The sequence below is a fragment of the Macaca thibetana genome, chromosome 2, assembly GCF_024542745.1.
Source record: "Macaca thibetana thibetana isolate TM-01 chromosome 2, ASM2454274v1, whole genome shotgun sequence".
In the NCBI taxonomy this organism is placed as follows: domain Eukaryota; kingdom Metazoa; phylum Chordata; class Mammalia; order Primates; family Cercopithecidae; genus Macaca; species Macaca thibetana.
Window position 1 is genome coordinate 161,558,379 of NC_065579.1, and position 23,887 is coordinate 161,582,265.

A 23,887-nucleotide genomic window follows, 5' to 3' on the forward strand; every position below is an offset into this window, starting at 1 on the left:
GAAATACCGAGAGGACCCACAGACACTCCGAAGGGAGTAGACTGCTTCTGTAGGACTCGGGAGACAACCCAAATACTGTGAGCGCCCCAACTGCCCAAGTGGGAAAGAGACCCTCCTCTCCAGAGCACACACCCCCACTGGAGAAACTGAAGGTCTGTTTCCGGGAGAAGTTTCGGACTTTGCCTGGAGCAGTGTCAATTTAGAGAGCCAAGTGATATACAAGGGTAAAGAAGCAATGAGAAAGGCCCTGGGAGCTCGCTGGGTCCCCTAGCAGCACATTCCTGCCTGGCACCACAGGAATCCACGGGGAGGGCGGCCAGAGGAGCAGGGGTAAAACTCCAGAGAGAAGGAAATCTCTAGCTGAACTTTGTAATAATTTGAATGGGGTGAGAAGCCTCTTGGCCAGAACCTGGGGGAGGGCACAAATCTGGTGTGCAAACTCCATAAAAAGGAATGAGTTAACAGCATTTGCAGTGAGCTGGATGAGATTGGAGACCATTATTCTAAGTGAAATAACTCAGGAATGGAAAACCAAACTTCATATATTCTCACTGATTTGTGGGAGCTAAGCTATGAGGATGCAAAGGCATAAGAATGATACAATGAACTTTGGGAATTTGGGGGGAAGAGTGGGAGATGGGCGAGGGATAAAAGACTACAAATATGGTGCAGTGTATACTGTTCGGGTGATGAGTGCACCAAAATCTCAAAAATCACTACTAACGAACTTACACACGTAACCAAAAACCACCTGTACCCTCAATAACGTAATGGAAAAAAAAAGATAAGCATGTTAGAATTACTAAGGATTGAATCAGTTTTCACTTTGGGAAACATTACTTTAAACATTTTATAAAGTTACAATATATTATATGTGAAAAAATTAATAAAAATGTATAAATTGTATCTTTGGTTTACCCTAATTGGCTATAAAGTTCCTGCCTGTGGGTCTCTGTTTTTAGTTATAAAAAGGTTCATGCAAATTCTGTTGGTGAAGACTCAGCCTCATTACTTGGCTGCAGAGTGTGCTGCATTTTGCTCTGCTTTTGTCTTGTTTTATAAATAAAGTCATTTGGGGAGTTTTAAAAAAAATTAACACAAACAAAACTTTTGGTTTTTGTTAGTTATTAACTCACATACCTTCCATCTGCCTTTTGGACAAACACCATGTACTTAATCCACCTAGTCTCTGGTATTTTGTTATGGCAGCTGCAAAAGACTAGTGCAAAATGAAATTTGGTTTAACCTACTTTAAATATGGGTCCTATTTGATGGAAATACTTTACTAATTTTAGCTTAAGTAAACAATTAAAACATTTAAATTATTCCACTTACCCCACTCTTGTGCTCTCAATTTTGCGTGTTAGGATTCCTCTAGGATTTGTCAAGACTCTTACTGGTTTCCAAGCTATCTTTCTAGTTGTATCTAGAAAAACCTGAAGACTCCACCAAAAACCTCTTAGATCTGATAAATTCAGTAGAGTTGCAAGATACAAAATCAACATACAAAAATCAGTAGCATTTCTATATATCAATAACAAACTAGCTAAAAAGGAAACCAATAAAGCGATCTCATTTAAAATCTGTACCAAGAAAACCCTAAGAATAAATTTAGCCAAGGAAGTAAAAGACCTTTACAAGAAAAAGTACAAAACACTGATGAAAAACAATTGAAGAGGGAACAAATAAAAAGACATCCTACGCTCATAGACTGAAATATTTAATGTTGTTAAAATGACCATATTACCCCCAAAAATCTACAGATTCAATGCAATATCTCTCAAAATACCAATGACATTTTTCACAGAAATAGAAACAATCCTAAAATTGTGTGGACCAAAAAAGAGCCTGAAGAGTCAAGGCAATCCTGAGTAAAAAGAACACAGCTGAAGGCATCACTCTACCTGACTTGAAAATCTATTACAAGCCCATAGTAACCAAAGCAGCATGTTATTGGTGTGAAAACAGACACATATACCAACTGGAATAGATTAAGGAACCCAGATATAAATACACATATTTACAGCCAACTGACAAAGATGTCAAGAACATACACTGGGGAAAAGACATTCTCTTTAATCAGTGGTGCTAGGAAAACTGGATATTCATGTACAGAGGAGTGAAGCTAGGTTCCTAGCTCTCATCATTTAAAAACATCAACTCAAAATAGATTGAAACTGAAGTTGTACATAAGACCTGAAACTATAAAATTACTAGAAGAAAACATAGAGGCAACACTCCAGGACATTGGTCTAGGCAAAGATTTTATGGCTAAGACCTCAAAAGCACAAGTAACAAAAACAAAAGTAGAAAAATGGGACTATCTTAATCTAAAAAGCTTCTACATAGCAAAGGAAACAATCAACAGAATGAAGACAACCTATGGAATGGGAGAAAATATTTGCAAAATATCCATTTGACAAGGGACTAATATTCAGAATATACAAGGAACTCAGACAAGAGCAAAAAAAACAAAGAATCCCATTAAATAGTGGGTAAAGAATCTGAATGCTTGTATCTGAAAACAAGACTTACAAATGGCCAATAGGCATATAAAAAATGTTTAACATCACTAATCATTGGGGAAATGCCAATCAAAATCACAGTGACATATTATCTTACCCCAGTTAGAATGGCTGTTATCAAAAAGACAAAAAATAACAGATGTTGGTGAAGATGAGGAGAAAGTGAAACTCTTTTTTTTTTTTCTTTTTTGAGATGGAGTCTCGCTCTGTTGCCCAGGCTGGTGCAATCTTGGCTCACTGCAACCTCCGCCTCCCAGGTTCGAGCAATTCTCCTGCCTCAGCCTCCCAAATAGCTGGGATTAGAGGCACCCACCACTACACCTGGTTAATTTTTGTATTTTTGGTAGAGATGGGGTTTCACCATGTTGGCCGGGCTAGTCTCAAACTCCGACCTTAAGTGATCCATCTGCCTCGGACTCCCAAAGTGCTGGGAGTACAGGCATGAGCCACCATGCCCAGCCAGAAGTGAAACTCTTATACACTGCTGGTGGGAATGTAAATTAATACAGCTATTATGGACAACAGTACAGAGATTTCTCAAAAAACTAAAAATAGGACTATATGAAGAATAATCTCTTCAACAAGTGCTGCTGGCACAAATGGATCACTGTATGTGAAGGAAGGAAGTTAGATTCTTACCTCACACCATTTACAAAAATTAATGTAAAATGAACTAAAGACTTAAGTATGAGAATCAAAACTGTAAAATTCTTAGAAGGAAACATCTACTCTTTTCTGGATTTGGCAGTGATTTTTAGATGACACCGAAAGCACAAGCATCCAAAGAAAACATAACGAAATGGGCTTATCAAAATTAAACCATTTGTGCATCAAAGTATTAGGCCATTCTTGCTCTACTATGCAGAAATACCAGAGACTGGGTAATTTATAAATAAAGAGGTTTAATTGACTCATGGCTCTGCAGGCTGTAAAGGAGGTGTGGTGCTGGCATCTGCTCAGCTTCTGGGGAGGCCCCAGGGAGCTTTTATTATGGCAGAAGGTGAAGCAGGAGCAGACACTTCACATGGCAAAAGCAGGAGCAAGCAGGAGAGAGTGGAGCGGGGAGGTGCTACACACTTTTAAATGACCAGATCTCATGTGTACTCACAGTGAGAGATCACTTATCATCAAACAGAGGCCCAAGGCATTCATAAGGGATCTGCTCCTACGATTCAAACACCTCCCTCCAGGCCCCATTTCCAACACTGAGGGTTACATTTCAACATGAAATGTGAGCAGGGACAAATATCCAAACTATATCACATCCAAACTATATCACATCCAAAGAAAACATAAAGAAATAGACTTTATCAAAATTAAAGCATTTGTACATCAAATTGTGAACAAGAGAGTGTAAGACAACACATATAATGTGAAAATATATTTGCAAATTATATATCTAATAATGTTCTAGTGTCCAGAATATATGAAGAACTGATACTATTCAAAACCAAAACCAAACAATCTAGTTAAATAGGTAAAAGATTTGAATAGTCATTTTTCCAAAGAAGACATAGAAATGGCCAAAAAGCATAAGATGGTCATTGTCATTAGTCATTAGGGAAATGCAAGTCAAAACCACAATGAAATACAACTTCACACCAACCAGGGTTGCCATAATAATTATGTGTGTGTGTGTGTGTGTGTGTGTGTGTGTGTGTATATATATTTTTTTTTCTTTTTTTTTTTTGAGGCAAAATTTCACTCTTGTTGCCCAGGCTGGACTGCAACGGCACCATCTCGCCTCACTGCAACCTCCGCCTCCTGGGTTCAAGTGATTCTCCTGCCTCAGCCTCCCGAGTAGCTGTGGTTACAGGCATGTGCCACCACACTGAGCTAATTTTGTATTTTTAGTAGAGACGGGGTTTCTCCATGTTGGTCAGGCTGGTCTCAAACTCCCAGCCTTTGGTGATCCACCTGCCTCGGCCTACCAAAGTGCTGGGATTACAGGCGTGAGCCACCGCGCCCGTCCAATAATAATAATTTTAAATTGAAAAATAAAAAGTATTGGCAAGGATGTGAAGAAATTGGAAACCTCATATATTGCTGGTGGGAGTGTACAATGATGAAGCCACTGTGAACCACAGTTTCAATAAATTAAATATGGAATTACAATGTGGTATAGCAATTTCACTATATAGTCAAAATAATTGAAAATAGATGTTCAAACAACAACTTGCACACTAATGTTCATAGCAGCACTATTTACAATAGCCAAAGTCAGAAACAACCCCAAAATCCATCAGATGATACATGTATAAACAAAATGTGACATATTCATACAACTGAATATTATTCAAACATGAAGAGGGATGAAATACTGATACTACGACATGGATGAACCTTTAAAACATTATGCCATGTGAAAGAAACCAGACAGAAAGGCTAAGTGGTATATGATTCCACTTGTGTGAAATACCCAGAATAGGAGAATCCATAGTGATTGAAAGCAGATTCCTGTTTATGAAGACCTGGGTTAGGAGGAATGGGGAGTGACTGTCTAATGGGTACAAGTTTTCTTTTTCTTGATGAAAATCTTCTGGAACTTGGTAGTGGTGATGGTTGCACAGCATTGTGAATGTATGAAATGTCAGTGAATTGTACAATTTAAAATGAGTAAAATAGTAAAGTTTCTGCTACGTGTATTTTCTGCAATAAAAATACACCTTAGTTGTTTGTAACATCTAGGGTGGAAAAATAATCTTATTCTTTAAGAGACAGAGTCTCACTCTGTTGTTTAGGCTAGTGTGCAGTGGTGTGATGATAGCTCACTGCAGCCTTAAACTTCTGGGCTCAGGCGATCTTCCCACCTCAGTCTCCTGAGTAGCTGGGACTGCAGGCATACACCACCATCCTTAGTTAATTTTTTTTTTTTATTGGAAAAAGAATCTTTATGAACACTTACAAGTGACAGATAACGGAATTTGTTTTTAACTTTAATTTTTCAAAGTAAACTTTTTATTTTGAGATGATTGTAGGGTCACAGGTAATTATAAGAAGTAATATAGAGAGAGCCTACGTACCCTTAATTCAGTTTCCTCCAATGCTAACATTTTGCAAAACTTTAGAACAATAACACAATCGAGATACTGACATTGACACAGTTAAGACAGAAAACATTTCTGTTAGAGTAGGCACATAGCAGGAGAGGGAGCCTGTGAGAAAGGGAGATCTAGGAAGCCTCACCCACCCAGGGATCACTGCAAATCTGCATACTAATAACATCTCTAATGTTGGAATGGGTGGGCAATTAGTCAAATGTGAATAGAAAGGAGGAGAGATACCTGTGCAGAAAGAAATGCCCCTTAAGACACAGTAATTGCTCATTCTGCTGTTAAACTGTCAGAATATAGCTAGCTCCCTGCTAATAAGAAGAAAAAAAGCACAAAGGGGAAATTCCTAAGAGATATGCAGATGCAGTAAGTTCAGATTTAACCACACTACGACCTTCCTGAGCCGCAGTCATGAGCAATGGACCGTTAGGTAGGATTTGTATTGATTATCAGTCCTGCACATGTGCATCCACTGACTGCAAGGGGGAATCCCACAAACCTGGGGTAGGATCTCAGCATTGAGGGATGGAGGCAAAGTGGAGACTTAACACAGAAATGGAAAACTGGATAAAGACAAAAGTGGAGACTTGATACAGAGGAGGAACTTTAAGCAAGAGTATAACATAATAAAAACCATAATGCAGAAGTCTAGGGGCTGATGACTCAATTCTCTTTTCAGCAGCCTGCTCTGCCTCATCTTTCAGGGTGTACTGCCTCTTTAAATAAACTCTGTTACTACTTAAACTTTGCTGCTACTGCTGCTGTTTTCCAGCCAGACCAGTCCACTTTTTCCTTGGAGTGTACTTTATTTACCCTCAGTAAACTCTCTGCTCTCTTTGCTGCATTGTCTCTTGGCTGAATTCTTTCTCTGAAGTAAAACAGGAACCGAGCACCCCCACACTTCCTGGTAACATTTCCATCATGTAATCTCCAAGTGGGAACAGTTTTATTTCTTTTTTTCTCACTGATATGTCTTTTATTTCCTTTATTACTTTATTGCACTGGCTAGAACCTTCAATACTTCATTGAATAAGAGTTGTGAGACCTGACATGCTTGCGCTGTTCACTATTTAAGGGAAAAGCATTCAGTTTTTCATCCTTAAGTACAATGTCATCCATAGGTTTCTCTTTATCAAGTTGGAGATGTTCGCTTTCTATTCCTATTTTTCTTGGAGTTTTCATTATGAATTGGTGTTATGGACTGAATTGTGTCCTCTTAAAATCCATATGTTAAAGCTTGAATCCCAAACATAACCATTTTGGGAGATAAGGCTTTTAAGGAAGTAATTAAGATTAAATGAGTTTATAAAGGTGAAACTCTAATTCTGTAGGACTGGTTTTCTTATAAGAAAAGGAAGAGGCATTAGAGATCACCCTATCTCTGCATAAGCCAGGAAGAGAAACCTCACCAGAAAACAACCCTGGTGGCACCTTGATATTGATCTTCTGGCCTGTAGAACTGTGAGAAATCACTTTCTGTTGTTTAAACCACACAGTTTCTGGTATTTTATGGCAGCCTGGGCAGAATAAGAAAATTGGTGTTGAATTTTGTCAAATGATTTTTCTATGTGGTTAATAAATGCATTTTAGTGACTTGTAACATTTAAGAGAAAGAGAGAAAAAAGAATAATCATTAGGGAAACTGACAAATGACATAATAAAATTTTCATCTTTTGTTTTCCATGTTGTTATCAAAGTTATGGTGTAGCAGCTTATTTAAATTTTACTGGAAAATTTGAGTAAATAATACAGAAGAATGAGAAACTTGTGTATATTTTGATGGCTGTGTTGTAAGTTGTATATCATTTAAAATTATATGATGAAAAATAATTTGGAATAACCTTTGGTAATATTCTCAAGGTCTGAGAAAGGATTAAACACGTTATCTTTTGAAAAATATATATTATCAGAGAATTTTAGAGCATCATAATGACCATACAAATGAACTATGCTCTATTAATGGAATGGTGGTGACTAACATGTTAGCACTAACCACAAGGCTGTTTACCACTTAAAATGAGGATAATCATAGCTGTAGTCAGAAATTGGAGAACTGGGGTAGGAGATGTGATGACAGTGTAGTAAAATCTGCCCTTTGCAACTAATGGGCATGAAAAATTGCATTGCTAGTGTGGAAGTGTATTAGTTTGCTAGGGCTACTATAATAAAGAGAACTACCAAACTAAATGGCTTAAGCAACAGAAATGTATTGTTTCACTGCTCTGGAGGCTAGAAGTCTGAGATCAAGGTGTCACCAGGGCTAGTTCATTCTGAGAACTGTTAATATAGTTGTTATTGCTGTTTTTAATGCTGTCTTGACTCAGTTTAGAGGTCCTGGTTGGCTATAGGCCAGAAAGTTCCCTTCTTGAGCACCTGAATGAGGCCAAATCTCAACCACTTCCTTTATCCGGGCTGTCATATCCAAAATTGAGAGACACAATGGTTTCCTTAAACAACTTTTTAAAAGTTCTCTCTGGCAAATAAACTCTTAAATGGGTCTATCTTGCCTCATAATCTTCCTTAATTCAAGTCTCCTTAGCCAATTTATACCTCATACCAATTTTTAAAAAAGTTTTAAATTACCCTTTGCTATATTTAATGGGGCTATGTCTCATATCCTAGTATATGATGACTCATTATACCTGAGACCCTTTAATAATGTCTTCCTCACCTCTGTCTTTAGGGATTTTTGATCCTGTCCACATCCCATAAAGGCTGGAAGTCAGCTGGAAGACATATACTCTTCTGGGGCCTATTAATCATAGATTGCCCCAAGGACCAGGTACCTACCCATCTGATAGGGGACCCATTTATGCCTGAACTTCCACCACCCAAAAAACCTTCCTTAATATTTGGGTCATAAGAGGTAATTAATCTGGGCTCTTTGTCTGTTTCCCTTCACGGGAATTCTCACAGTGTTTCCAAGGTCATTTTCACAGTGTGCATTGCCAAGAAGGGATATAGAAAACTCTAGTTAGTAAATAAAAATCGCATCTGGAGATAGTAATAAAATTAACCATATCCTATAATTATAAAACCAGACAACCCCTCCTTGGTGATAAAACATGCTGAAAAAATTAAAATCAGACAACAAAAGACTTTCAAAGGCAGCTGCACATCATTTTGTTGACTGTTGGTCTTGTTAATACTGGTTTCAGTGCTTTTGGTAATCAAAAGACCCAAACCCTCCAAGTAAGCTATTGTTTCAACCAAACATGACAACTACTGAGGCCTATATGCCACTGAGTTTGGCTAATGCAAACCCTATAGCCCCAAAACCTCACTGGCTTGCCCATCACCAACCAAACTGAAAACTGAGTCAAAGGGCCCAGAGTAATTGGCTAAATGGAAGGGTGTCGCTACAGTCTGGAGCTCCAATCTCAAGCACAGATACTTTCACTAGCAAACAACCTGTCCTCTATTAAAAACATGCACACAATTAGACCATATGATAGAAAATCTTTTTTTAACTTTTATTTTAGGCTAAGGAGTATGTGTGCAGGTTTTTTATATATCAAAACTCATGCCATGGGGATGTGTTGTAGAGATTATTTCATTATCCAGATACTAAGCTTAATATTTAATAGTTATTTTTTCTGCTCTTCTTCCTCCTCCCACCCTTCACTCTCAGGTCAGCCTCAGTGTCTGTTGTTCCCCTCTTTGTGTCCATGTGCTCTCATCATTTAGCTCCCACTTATAGGCGAGAACATGCAGTATTTGGTTTTCCATTTCTGTGTTAGTGTGCTAAGGATAATGGCCTCTAACTCCATTCATGTTCCTGCAAAGGACAAAATCTCATTCTTCTTTATGGCTGCATAGTATTCCATGGTGTATATGTACCACATTTTCTTTATCCAGTCTATCATTGATGGGCATTTAGGCTGATTTCATGTCTTTGCTATTAGTAAGTAGAGCTACAGTGAAAATACGTGGGCATGGGTCTTTATGATGAACATGTTACATTTACTTTATATTCTTTTTGGTATATACTCAGTAATGGGATTGCTGGGTTGAATGGTAATGATGTTTTTAGCTTTGTAGTGAATCACCATACTGCTTTCCATAACGGTTGAACTAATTTATAGTCCCACCAATAGTGTATAAACATTCCCTGTCTCTGCAACCTCACCAGAATCTGTTACTTTTTGACTTTTTAACAGCCATGCTGACTGGTGTGAGATGGTATCTCATTGTGGTTTTGATTTGCATTTCTCTAATGATCAGTGATATTGAGCTTTTTTCAAATGCTTGTTGGCCGCTTTTATGTCTTCTGTCTGTTCACGTCCTCTGCCCACTTTTTAATGAGGTTACTTTGCTTGTTGAAGTTCCTTATAGATGCTGGATATTAGACCTTTGTCGAATGCATAGTTTGAAAATATTTTCTTCCATTCTGTGGGTCATCTGTTTACTCTGTTGATAGTTTCTTTTGCTGTGCAGAAGCTCTTAAGTTTAATTAGATCCCATCTGTCAATTTTTGGTTTTGTTGCAATTGTTGTTGGTGTGTTTGTAATGAAATCATTGCCAGTTCCTATGTCCAGAATGATATTACCTACGTTGTCTTCCAAGGTTTTTTATAGTTTCGGTTTTTACATTTAACATTTAAGTCTTTATTCCATCTTGAGTTGATTTTTGTATATGGTGTAAGGAAGAGGTCCACTTTCAATCTTTTGCTTATGGCTAGCCAGTTATCTCAGCACCATTTATTGGGTGGAGTCCTTTCCCCATTGCTTGTTTTTGGCAGCTTTGTCAAAGATCAGATGGTTGTATATGAGTAGTCCTATTTCTCAGTTCTCTATTTTGTTCCATTGGTCTATGTGTCTGTTTTTATACCAGTACCATGCTGCTTTCATTACTGTAGTCTTGTGGTATAGTTTGAAGTCAGGTAGCATGATATCTACCATATTGTTCTTTTTTCTTAGGATTGCCTTGTGTATTTGGGTTCTATTTTGGTTCCATATGAATTTCAAAACAGTTTTTTCTAATTCAGGGAAGAACGTCATTGGTAGTTTGATAGAAAGATCATTGAATCTATAAATTGCTTTGGGCAGTATAGCCATTATAATGATACTCATTGTTATCCATGAACATGGAATGTTCTTCCATTTGTCTGTGTCATCTCCAGTTTCTTTGAGTGGTGTTTTGGAACTCTCATTGCAGAGATCTTTCACCTCCCTGGGTAGCTGCATTCCTAGGTATTTTATTCTTTTGTGGCAATTGTGAATGGGATCACATTCCTGATTTGGCTCTTGGATTGGTTGTTGTTGCTATATAGAAATACTAGTAATTTTCATATCCTGAAACTTTGCTGAAGTTGTTTATCAGCTTAAAGGTCCTTTGGGCTGAGACTGTGGGGTTTTCTAAATATAGAATAATGTCATCTACAAGTAGGGATAGATTAACTTCCTGTCTTCCTATTTGGATGTCCTTTATTTCTTTCTCTTGCCTGATTGCTTTGGCCAGGACTTCCAGTATTAAGTTGAATAGGAGTGGTAAGATAGGACATCCTTATTTTGTGCTGGTTTTCAAGGGAAATGCTACCAGCTTTTGCCCATTCAGCATGATGTTGGCTGTGGGTTTGTCATAGATGGCTCTTATTATTTTGAGTATGTTCCTTCAATACCTAATTTCTTCAGAGTTTTTAACATAAAGCAATGTTGAATTTTATCAAAAGCCTTTTCTGTATCTATTGAGATGATCATGTGGCTTTTGTAATTAGTTCTGTTTATGTAATGAATCGTGTTTATTGTTTAGTGTATGTTGAACCCACCTTGCATCCCAGGGATAAAGCCTACTTGATCTTGGTAGATTAGCTTTTTATTGTGCTGCTGCATTTGGTATGCTAGTATTTTGTTGGATAATTTTGCATTTATGTTCATCAAGGATATTGGCCTGAAGTTTTCTTTTTTTGCTTTTCCATTCTGTCTGCCAGGTTTTGGTATCAGGATGATGCTGGCCTCATAGAATGAGCTGGAGAGGAGTCCTTCCTCCTCAATGTTTTAGAATAGTTTCAGTAGGAATAGTACCAGCTATTTTGTACATGGGGTAGAATTTGGCTATGAATTCATCTGGTCCAGGGTGTTTCCTGTTTTGTAGGCTATTTATTACTGATTTAATTTCAAAGCTTGTCATTGATCTGTTTGGGAATTCCTTTTCTTCCTGGTTTAGTCTTGGGTGGGTGTTTGTGTCCAGGAATTTATCCATTTCTTCTAGATTCTCTAGTTTGTGTGCATAGAGGTGTTCATAGCAGTCTGTGATGGTTATTTGTATTTCCACGGGGTCAGTGGTAATATTCCTTTTGTCCTTTTTGGTTGTAATTTTTTGTGTCTCCAAGGCTGTCTTCAGTTCAGTTCTGGTTTTGGTTATTTCTTGTCTTATGCTAGCTTTGGGGTTGGTTTGCTCCTGCTTCTCTAGTTCTTTTAGTTGTATTGTTCAGTTTTTATTTTTTATTTATTTTTTATTTTTTTTGAGACAGAGTCTCGCTCTGTCACCCAGGCTGCAGTGCAATGGCGCAATCTCAGCTCACTGCAAGCACCGCCTCCTGGGTTTACGCCATTCTCCTGCCTCAGCCTCCCGAGTAGCTGGGACTACAGGCACCCACCACCTCGCCCGGCTAGTTTTTTGTATTTTTTAGTAGAGATGGGGTTTCACCATGTTAGTCAGGATGGTCTCGATCTTCTGACATCGTGATCCGCCTGTCTTGGCCTCCCAAAGTGCTGGGATTACAGGCTTGAGCCACCGCACCTGGCCATAATGTTCAGTTTTCAAATTGAGATCTTTTTAACTTTGTGATGTGGGCATTTAGTGTCATAAATTTCCCTCTTAACGCTGCCTTAGCTGTGTCCCAGAGATTCTAGTATGTTGTAGTTTTGTTCTCAGTAGTTTCAAAGAACATCTTGATTTCCACTGTAATTTCATTGTTTACCCTAATGTCATTCAGGTGCAAGTTGTTTAATTTCCATGTAATTGTATGGTGGTAATTGATTTTCTTAGTCTTGAATTACATTTTTATTGTGCTGTGGTCTGAGAGTGGTTGGTATGATGTTGGTTCTTTTGCATTTTCTGAGGAATGTCTTATGTCCAATTGTGTGGTCAATTTTAGAGTATGTGCCAACTGGTGATGGGCAGAATATATATTCTGTTGTTTTTTTGGGAAGCATTCTGTAGATGTCTGTCAGGATCATTTGGTTCAATATTGAGTTCAGGTCCTGAATATCTTTGTTAATTTTCTGCCTGGAGGATCTATCTATTACTGTCAGTGGGTGTTGAAATCTCCCACTATTATTGTTTGGGAGTCTAAGTCTCTTTGAAGGTCTTTAAGAACTTGCTTTATGAATCTGGGTTCTCCCGTGTTGAATGCATGTATGTTTAATATAATTAGGTTAGTTAAGTCTTCTTGTTGAATTGAACCCTTTACCATTATGTAATGCCCTTCTTTGCCTTTTTAAATCTTTGGTGGTTTAAAGTCTGTTTTGTCTGAAATGAAGTTCACAATCCCTGCTTTTTTTTTTGTTTTGTTTTCTGTTTGCTTGGTAGATTTTTCTCCACTCCTTTATTTTAGGCCTATGGATGTCATTGCATGTGAGATGGATCTCTTGAAGACAGCACACCATTGGGTCTTACCTCTTTGTCCAGGTTGCCACTCCATACCTTTTAATTAGGACACTTAACCCATTTACATTCAAGGTTAGTATTGACATGTGTGGCTTTAATGCTGTCATTGTGTTATTAGGTTGTTATTATGCTGGTTTTTGTGTGGTTGCTTTATAGTGTCACTGGTCTGTGTACTTAAGTGTGTTTTTGTAGTGACTGATAACTAGTCTTTTCTTTCCATATTTAGTGCTTCTTTTAGGGGCTCTTGTAAGCCAGGTCTTGTGGTACCAGATTCTCTCAGTATTTGCTTGTCTATAAAGGATCTTATTTCTCCTTTGCTTATGAAGTTAGTTTGGCTGGATATGCAACTATTGGTTGGAATTTCTAAGAATGTTAAGTATTGGTTGGAATTTCTAAGAATGTTGAATATAGGCCCCCAATATTTTCTGGCTTGTAGGTTTTGTGCTGAGAGGTCTGCTATTATTCTGATGGGCTTCCCTTTGTAGGTGACCAGTCCTTTCTCTCTAGCTGCCTTTAACATTTTTCTCTTTCATTTTGACCTTGGAGACTCTGATGATTATGTGTCTCGAGGATGATCTTCTTGTGAAGTGTTTTTTGGGGTTCTCTGCATTCCTGATTTTGAATGTTGGCCTCTCTAGCTAGATTGGGTAAATTTTCATAGATGATATCCTGAAAAATGTTTTCCAAGTTGCTTCCATTATCCCCGTCTCTTTCAGGGATGCCAATGCATTGTAGATTTGGCCTCTCTACATAATCCCATGTTTCTTGGAGGTTTTTTTGTTCCTTTTCATTCTCTCTCTCTTTTTATTCTTGTTCATCTTACTTTAAAAAGCCAGTCTTCAAGCTCTGAGTTTCTTTCCTCAGCTTTTTGTATTCTGCTTTTCATACTTATGAATGCATTATTAAATTATTTTAGTGTGGTTTCAGATCTATTAGGTTAGTTACATTCTTTTCTATACTGGCTATTTTGTCTGTCAGCTCCTGTACCATTTTATTGTGATTCTTAGTTTCCTTAGTTTGAATTTCAAGATTCTCCTTAATCTCAACAATCTTTGTTGTTATCCATATTCTGAATTCTCTTTCTGTCATTTGAGCCATCTCAGCTGAGTTAAGAACTCTTCTTGAAGAACTAGTATGATCATATGGAGGAAAGAAGACACTCTGGCTTTTGTAGTTGTCAGAGTTCTTGTGCTGTTTTTTCCTCATCTTTGTGCACTAATGTTCCTTCAGTCTTTGAAGTTGCTGTCCTTTGGATGGGCTTTCTTTTTCTTTTATCCTATTTGATGATATTAGGGGTTTGTTTGTGGTGTAAGATGGGTTCAATCAACTGGCTTCATTTCTGGAATGTTTTAGAGGTCCAAGGCTCAGCTCAGGACCCCTGAACTTCATGCTCTAACTCTAGGGTTCTGGTATTGGGCCCTGGTTTTGTCCTTTGGCTTCTTGAGGTTAGGAAGGAAGCTGCTGCACTGGAGGGGCCATGGTACTCCAAGCTGGTCACAACAATCTAATGGTCACAACACTCTAATAGGTGGTGCCAGCCAAAGCACTTCATAGGGCAGTAGCAGCGGGATCCATACTGGTTCACATGTACCAGCAACAGTGACAGTGGCAGCATGTCAGGGTGCACACTCATGGGCTTTACCAGGGTGCTATATAATTAGGTTAGTTAAGTCTTCTTAACACACACTATCATGTGTGTGCACATGCACCCTTCCCTGTCACTGCTGCAAATGTGAGTGCACCACACCCCTACCCCTTGCTGAGCAGCCATTGTCACTGGAGCATTGGCAGGTACAGAGCTCACTAACCCTGGCTGGTGCCAAGCTGCCAGCCTTCATGTGGTTGTTTGCAGCAGTATGGTGAGATCATAGCTCAGGGGTGCAGGGCCTCTGCCAGTGTCTGTGCACTCATTTGTGCCATTCATGGTGTTAGCATGGGGGCAGGTTACTGGCAGATGCAGGACTGTGTATGCCCTCTGCGAGAGTTCACACTGGTAGCCTTGGCTGCTTAGGACAGGGGTGGTTCTGCTTTTCTGCCTCTATAGTTTCTCTCTGGTGGCAGTGTCAGAACAGGGTAGTTGCAGGTGGGGGCAGGGCTAGTGTGCTCTGTGCCTGCCAATGCTCCAGTGACAATGGCTGCTCAGCAAGGGGTGGGGGCGTGATGCACTCACATTTGCAGCAGTGACAGGGAAGGGTGCATGTGCACACACATGGTGGTGTGTAAGGGAAGGGAAGGTCCCCTGGTGCACACGTGCACCAGCAAAGTAATATTGACAGGGGAGGGCTGGCTGTGGGCGAGTGCATGCAGCAAAGTGACACAGGTGAGCCTATTGATGGGGGAGGGTGCAGGCGAGCTGGTGTGTTTCTGCAGGGGCTGCTCTGCTGGAGCACTCTGCCACTCAGGCATGGTCCACCATTGCAGAAGCTATGATCTGAGCCCCCAAGAAGTACGTGATACTTGGAGCCCTAGGAGAGGCCAGTAGACCAAGGGGTGCTCAAGTCAAAACAGCCCCATCTCATGGGCAAAACCACCCTACAGAGTTAAGGTCCAACAGTTCCCCTAGGGCTAAAGTCTCCTGTGGCAGCAAGTTGAGCCTAGCGGCATGGGTAACCCTGGCTGTGCTTCACTACAGATGTTCTAGAACCAAACTCTCTGGGCTTCACACCAGCAGGAGCTCTGCTTCTATCACTTCTCTAAGCAGGTCTTTCTATCAGTTCAAGTGCCCGTGGTGGTCCAGGGGTCTTATCCTGCTGAGATTCCAGAGGCCCATGGTGAAACTGGGCTGCTCCTTGCCTATTTAACCCATCACTTTGTAGGAGTCACTGGAGGCCAGGAATGAGCTCTAGTGTTCCATCGCTCCATGCAGAGTTCCCATCTTCCTACCCCTTCAGCCCAGCTTCTGCTTCTTCTCTCCACCTACTTTCAATGCCTTGCCTCTGAAGAAAGGCTAGAAGTGTGCCAGCCTTTCCAATGTCCAGGTCTCTCAGTGGAAGATATTCCTCCTGGCTGTTTCTAGTTGACCATCTTTGAGGAGAAATCCCCTGATTGAAGACTTGTTTGCAGCAAAACCTATTTAATAACTCAAAACCTTGGGCTGTTGGGAATTTTAAATTCAGACATGCTTAATTGAGGCTTTAATTATGCCATTCAGTTCTGGTGCTTTGATACATTACAGCAGTATCATGGATACTGACCTCACCTTTGCTAACCGTGCACCTCAAAGCTCCTTGACTTAAATGATATTTGCATATCAAGCCCCTAAACTTAACATTGCCTTCATATTCCACATGTGGTTCAGCCTCGTTATAATACCACAGAGCCACAAAAATAAGACCCATATCAACTCAAGTTTGTGATCATTTGAAAAGGATGTCCCACATCACAGTTCCAGTTTTAGTCTCACATTATAAATGATATTGCTTTGGCCCAAGACTTTGACCTTGAAGATGACTTTGCCCTTTTCCCCAGAAATGACTTCATCTAGGACACTGAGACCACCACCCCAGCAACATCCATAGGCTGGCTTTCCTACAGATCTAAAAAACTGGACATAGGACATTTATCATTTTGCTTCCTTTGATAAAGGAAATTCTGTTTCATTTCCTGAGTTCACCATTTGCTTAGCTTATACTCTTGTTCTCTGCCAAAATGTACCTCTTTATACTTCCATGTCTAAAGGAAAATCTGGTAGAGTGTACCACTCTTTGAGCCATTCTAATAATTAATGAGATTATTGCTTTCCCGAGGAAGCAACTGCCTCATATGGGTTCACCCCTTAACCCCCTGGAGAGAGGACCTCCCATTGCCCATTACCTCCTCTGACACTTTCCACTCCAGGTTGCCACTGCAACATCCTGTCCTGCATCCATGACCCACAGCTGCTACCTCTTCCCCCAGGTTACAAACGTCATTAATCTTTACATATACCTTACTTAACTAACTTCATACTCTCCAAAAATGTAATTGTTGGACCTGCCACCTTGAGCCCTGGAATGTACCAAGAGATTACTATCACACACACAAAAATATAGCTCATGTTTTAACATACTTTAACTCAATCAGTATATTGTTAGAGATCCTGGAAATCCCGGATCTGTTTTCTTGGCTAAGGCCATACAATGTGAAACTTGATTATGAACCAGTCTACAAGGACTCTTCATACTCCTACTTGTTTTCCTCCTTTTTAAGGAGAAAATAATAAAATGGGTTTTTTTTTTTTTTTTTTTTTTTTTTTGCATGCAATTTAGTGCAATGTATGCACTACTTACTAAAATCTTCTCTACAATTTAGGCCACTCAAATGCTTCAAGTAATCAAGCTTAACACTAATGTGGAGATCAAGAAGTCAATTTTAATATAGTTTTCATGTAAAAAAAATACCTTCTAGTCCCAGTTTTGAGCCCCTAATAGTCAGTCAGCTCCCCTTCTTGAATATCTGATTTAAGTCCCTCCAACCACTTCCCTTATCTGGATCTCACACTGTTTGTCACTGTATACCTGCCCTACTTGCCCAGGGCCAAGTACCAGACAACTACAAACAGCCCCATGGACAGCTATGTCCCAGAGCTTCTGAAGTTATTCAAATTAGCTAATGCACAGGGTTCTCAGGGAACCTAATTCTGCTCCAGTTGCCGTATATAAGGTGCTCTCTACAGCTCCAGTGTGTTGTTACCCTGTCCCTGTGTGCAACCGCTCTGTGGCCCTACATGGAACTCTTCTCTTGTTTGGAGCTATAAGTAACAAAGAGGTTTGCCTTTCATCTATCCAAGAGTTTTCGTGTTGTGTCCTGTCATCAAAAGAATCTTTAATCTTATAAAACAGAAGGGTAGAATCTTTGCTTCTGTCCTAGTTTCCAATGGTTTCCTGGCAACCTTTGGTTTTCCTTGGCTTGTAGAAGAAACATCACTCAGATCTCTGCCTTTATCTTCACGTGGTGTTCCTGTGTATGCGCCCAGTTTTCCTCGTTTTATAAGGGCACCATAAGAAGCTAAGAAGTACAAAGGAAGAAAAAAAGAAAAAACCAAAGACACCAGTCATATTGGATTAGGGACCAATCTATTTCAGCAAGGCCACATCTTAACTAATTATATCTCCAAAGACCCTATTTCCAAATAAGATCATCTTCTGAGGTACTGGGGATTAGAATTTCAGCAAATAAATGTTGGGCGGGGGTTGCACTATTCAACCCATGACTGAAAGTACTTATTAAAGACACACATGTGACTATCTTATAACCCAACAATTTAATTCCTAGGTGTATATCCAAGAAAATGAATGTACACATAGACCAAAAATTATGTACAAAACAAGAATGTTCTTAGAAGCTTTATATTAGCCCCAAACTGGGACAATCTAAATCTATAGAGAAATGGATGAATAAATTGTGACATAGTTATTAAAAATTTACTATACAGCATTAAAAATTGAACTATGCAAAGAATTTCATGTATGTGAAGTTCAAAAACTGTCAGAATGAATTAGTGCTATTAGAAGTCTGAGTTGTGTTTATCTTTGGAGGAGAGGGTATTGGCAGAGAAGGAACAAAGGACACTTTGAATAATAAAAATTATCAACACCTTGGTTTTGGAAGTAATTAGATAAGTGCATATATATGTAGAAATTCATCAAGCTGTACACTCAAGGTTTGTTCATTTTACCATATTTAATTTATACTCTCAAAATACTACTTTTTAAATGAATTGTTATATGATTTATCTTCCTACTTCAATGCTGTGGGAGAAGCAATGAGTTGTAAGCATTGGCTTTTTTGCTTTATTACTCAGCAAACCTCGCTGACATTTCCCATCAGTGGCTTATCAGTCAAAAACGTATAAAATGAAAGCAAAAGTTAAAGATAAGCAAGATAATGAAGAAATACATTTTGCAATCCTGTTGAAGAGAGAATAAGCAAAAGTGACCAAGAGAAACAGATTCACTGAGTCTGTTGATTGATTTAAAGTGGATTTATGTTTAAGTAGAAAACCACTCCAAATGCATACTTTAGGAAAGATGTCAGCTTCAAGATTACTGATCTCCATCATTATCATGGTGTCTGGTAAGTCTGATACTGTGACATTTTCAGCTGAAAATAAAGCTTTCTTTCAATGATTATGAGGATAATCTTGATCTGCTTACTTATAAGGTGTTTCTTGACTTGTCCTAGCAGCGGTGATAAATGTGTACATTATCCAGCAAAACTCCTTCTGAGTTACCTTATCTCAATGGTGTACTGACTAGGTGACTAGCTGAATTCAGAGTAATTGAGGGCTGGGATTGAAGTGAAACTAAAATTTTGTGACCTAAAAGTGGTCCTGGGCTTCTTTTGTTGGTAGATTTTTAAAATTACTGATTCAATTTGATAACTTATTAGTTTGCTTAGGATTTCAATTTCTCCTGATTCAATCTTGGGAGGTTGCATATTTTCAGGAATTCATCAATCTCTTCTAGATTTTTCTAGTTTGTGTTTATGGAGGTGTTTATAATAGTCTCCGAGGATCTTTTGTATTTCTATGAGATCAGTTGTAATGTCACCTGTGTAATATCTGATTGTACTTATTTGGACCTCCTCTCTTTTTTTTTCTTTATTAATCCAGCTAGTACTCTATTGATCTTGTTTGTCTTTTCAAGGAGTCACCTTTTGGTTTTGTTGATCCTTTGTATAGATTTTTGGATCTCAATTTCATTCAGTTCTGCTCTGATTTTAGTCATGTATTTTCTTCTGCTGGCTTTGGGGTTAGTTTATTCTTGTTTTTCTAATTCTTTTCCATCTTCTTCTTCTGCTTTTTTTTTTTTTTTTTTTTTTTTTTTGAGATGGAGTTTAGCTCTTATTGCCCAGGCTGGAGTGCAGTGGTGCCTTCTTGGCTCACTGCAACCTCTGCCTCCTGGGTTCAAGAGATTCTCCTGCCTCAGCCTCCTGAGTAGCTGGGACTACAGGTACCCACCACCACGTCTGGCTAATTTTTGTATTATTAGTAGAGTCAGGGTTTTACCATGCTGGTCTCGAACTCCTGACCTTGTGATCCACCTGCCTAAGCCTCCCAAAGTGCTGGGATTACAGGCGTGAGCCATGGTACCTGGCCTTTTCTAGTTCTTCTAAGTGTGATGTTAGATTGTTAATATGAGATCTTTCTAACTTCTTGATGTAGGTGTTTAGCACTATAAACTTTTAACACTGTTTGTGCTGCATCTTAGGGTTTTTTTAATGTCATGTCTCTGTTTTAATTAATTTTAAACATTTTTTAATTTCTTCCTTAATTTTATTGTCTACCCAAAACTTATTGAGGATCAAGTTGTTTAATTTGCATGTATTTGTAGAGTTTTCAGAGACATGCTTGATATTGATTTCTATTTTTATTCCACTGTGGTCTGAGAGTATGGTTGGCATGATTTTGACATTTTCTAATTTATTGACACTTGTTTTATGGTTGAGCATGTGTCTGACCTCAGAGTATGTTCCATATGTAGATGAGAAAAATGGATATTCTGTGGTCTTTGGGTGGAGTAGTCTGTAGATGTCTGTTAGTCCCAATTGATCAAATATTACATTTAAGACCAGAATTCTTTTCTTAGTTTTCTGCCTTGATGATCTAACGCTGTTGGTGGGATATTGAAGTCTCCAACCATTATTAAATGGCTAAGTCTTTCCATAGGATTAGAAGTACTTTTTTTTTTTTTTTTTTTTTTTATTCTGAGTGTCCAATGTCGGGCATGTATATATTTAGGATAGTTAACTCTTTTTTTGATTTGAAACCTTTATCATTGTGTAATGCTCCTCTTTGTCCTTTTTTTTTTTTTTTTGCTGTTGTTGGTTTAAATTCTATTTTGTCTGATATAAGAATAGTGACCCCTGCTCTTTTTTGTTTTCCATTTGTGTGATAGATCTTTTTCCAACCCTTTACTTTTAGCCTGTGTGTTTTGTTACATGTGAGATGGTTCTCTGGAAGCCAGCAGATGGTTATGTCTCGTTCTTTTATCCAACTTGCCACTCTGTGCCTTTCAAGGGGCACATTTAGGTTATTTAATTCCAGATTAATATTGATATATGAAGTTTTGACCCTGTTGTGATGCTGTTAGCTAGTTGCTTTGTAGTCTTGATTGTGTAGTTTCTTTATAGGGCTATACACTTAAGTGTGTCTTTGTAGTAACAGGTATTGTTCTTAAATTTCCATGTTTAGAACTCCCTTAGGGATCTCTGGTAAGGTTGGCCTTGTGGCAGTGAATTCTCTTAGTGTTTGCTTGCTTAGGAAAGATTATATTTCTCTTTGCTTATGAAGCTTAATTGGAGAGTATGAAATTCTTAGTTGGAATTTCTTTTCTCTAAGGATACTGAAAATAGACCCCAATCTCTTCTGGCTTATAAACTTTCTGCTGAGATGTCTGCTTTTAATCTGATGGGGTTCCTTTGTAAGTGAGCTGGCCCTTTTCTCCAGCTGCTTTTAAGATTTTTTTATTTCACATCGACCTTGGAAAGTCTAATGACTATGTGTCTTGGGGATGGTCATCTTGCGTAGCATCTTGCAGTTGTCTGAATTTCTCAAATTTGCATGTTGGCCTCTTTAGTGAGATTGGGTAAATTTTTGTTGACTATATCCTCAAATACGTTTTCTAAGTTGCTTACTCTCTCTTCCTGTCTAGGGCAAAGTTTAGGTTACCAGGAGGCCCACAACTCCTTGGGGACCTGCTGGTCCTCTAAGCTTGGCAGAGTCACAGCAGGTTGTGGGGTATGTCTGTGGGTGTTCTGGCAATGCAGTGGGTAAAGAGATGAGTATCCCTGGGCAAGACTCTTGCTGCAAGTGTGCACTGGTGTATTGGGGGAACCCACCTCCAGTATTTCAACGTAGGTTATTTCTATTTTCCATAAGTGTCGGCCAGCTGAGAAATAAAGAGAGACAGTACAAAGAGAGGAATTTTACAGCTGGGCCACCAGGGGTGACATCACATGTTGGTAGGACTGTGATGCCCACCTGGGCCTCAAAACCAGCAAGTTTTTATTAAGGGTTTCAAAAGGGGAGGGGGTATAAAAACAGGGAGTAAGTACAAAGATCACATGCTTCAAAGGGCAAAAAGCAGAACTACTAATAAGGGTCTAACAAAGATCTCATGCTTCTGAGGAAACAGGACAAAAGGCAAAAGCAGAACTACTGATAAGGGTCTATGTTCTGCGGTGCATGTATTGTCTTGATAAACATCTTAAACAACAGAAAACAGGGTCTGAGAGCAGAGAACCAGTCTGACCACAAATTTAGCAGGGCAGAGTTTTTCCCCACCCTAGTAAGACTGAGGGTACTGCAGGAGACCAGGGCATATCTCAGTCCTTATCTCAACCACATAAGACAGACATTCCCAGAGCAGCCATTTATAGACCTCCCTTCAGGAATGCATTCCTTTTCCAGGGTATTAATATTAATATTCCTTGCTAGAAAAAGAATTTAGTGATATCTCTCCTAGTTGCACATCCATTTATAGACTCTCTACAGGAAGGAAAATATGACTCTTTTTGCCCAACCCTGCAGGTAGTCAGACCTTGTGGTTGTCTTCCTTTGTTCCCTAAAAATCGCTGTGATTCTGTTGCTTTTCAAGGTGCACCGATTTCATATTGTTCAAATACACATGTTTTACAATCAATTTGTACAGTTAACACAATTATCACAGTGGTCCTGAGGTGATGTACATCCTCAGCTTTTTTTTTTTTTTTTTTTTTTTTTTTTGAGACGGAGTCTCGCTCTGTCGCCCAGGCTGGAGTGCAGTGGCCGGATCTCAGCTCACTGCAAGCTCCGCCTCCCGGGTTTACGCCATTCTCCTGCCTCAGCCTCCGAGTAGCTGGGACTACAGGCGCCACCACCTTGCCCGGCTAGTTTTTTGTATTTTTTAGTAGAGATGGGGTTTCACTGTGTTAGCCAGGATGGTCTCAATTTCCTGACCTCGTGATCGGCCCGTCTCGGCCTCCCAAAGTGCTGGGATTACAGGCTTGAGCCACCGCGCCCGGCCACATCCTCAGCTTATGAGGATAACAGGATTAAGAGATTAATGTAAAGACAGGCATAAGAAATTATAAAAGTATTATTTGGGAACTGATAAATGTCCATGAAATCTTCACAATTTACGTTCCTCTTCCACAGCTCCAGCCAGTCCCTCCATTTGGGGTCCCTGACTTCCCGCAACACTGGTGTGGTGCCTGTAGCCTGGATTCTTTGCCCAGAACATGGTTGTGAAGACCACCCAGCTTGTGCTCTCCTGACCAGTTTTCCCTGTGGTGTCAGTCCCAGGAGCAGGCCCAACCAGCTAGTTTTGTCCCAAGCCTTTTGTGTACAGATCACTGAGGTGTTCCAGATGTTGTGGGCTGTGGAGATCCCTTGGGCAGAAGCTGCAGATGGCCAATAGGCTAAACCCTTATTCGATCAGTCTCACAGATAAAGGGACGCCCAACTACCATGCCAAAACACAAACCTACTCCTCACTCTTCTCAGTGTTCTGTGAGTGGGGGCTCCTCCCTAGCTTGAACTTAGGCCGCAGATCTCATCTTGATACCTCTGGGTGGTGTGCTTGAACCCTGGACTTTGGGATCGAGTGCATGGTTTTATCCTCTGACACCTCAATATTGAGCACCAGGTGTGCTGGGGAGGCCAAACTGCTCCCAGGCCACTGCAAAACACTCAGGTGGGGAAATGGAGGCTGTGCTGTGTGCACCCTATTTCAGGAG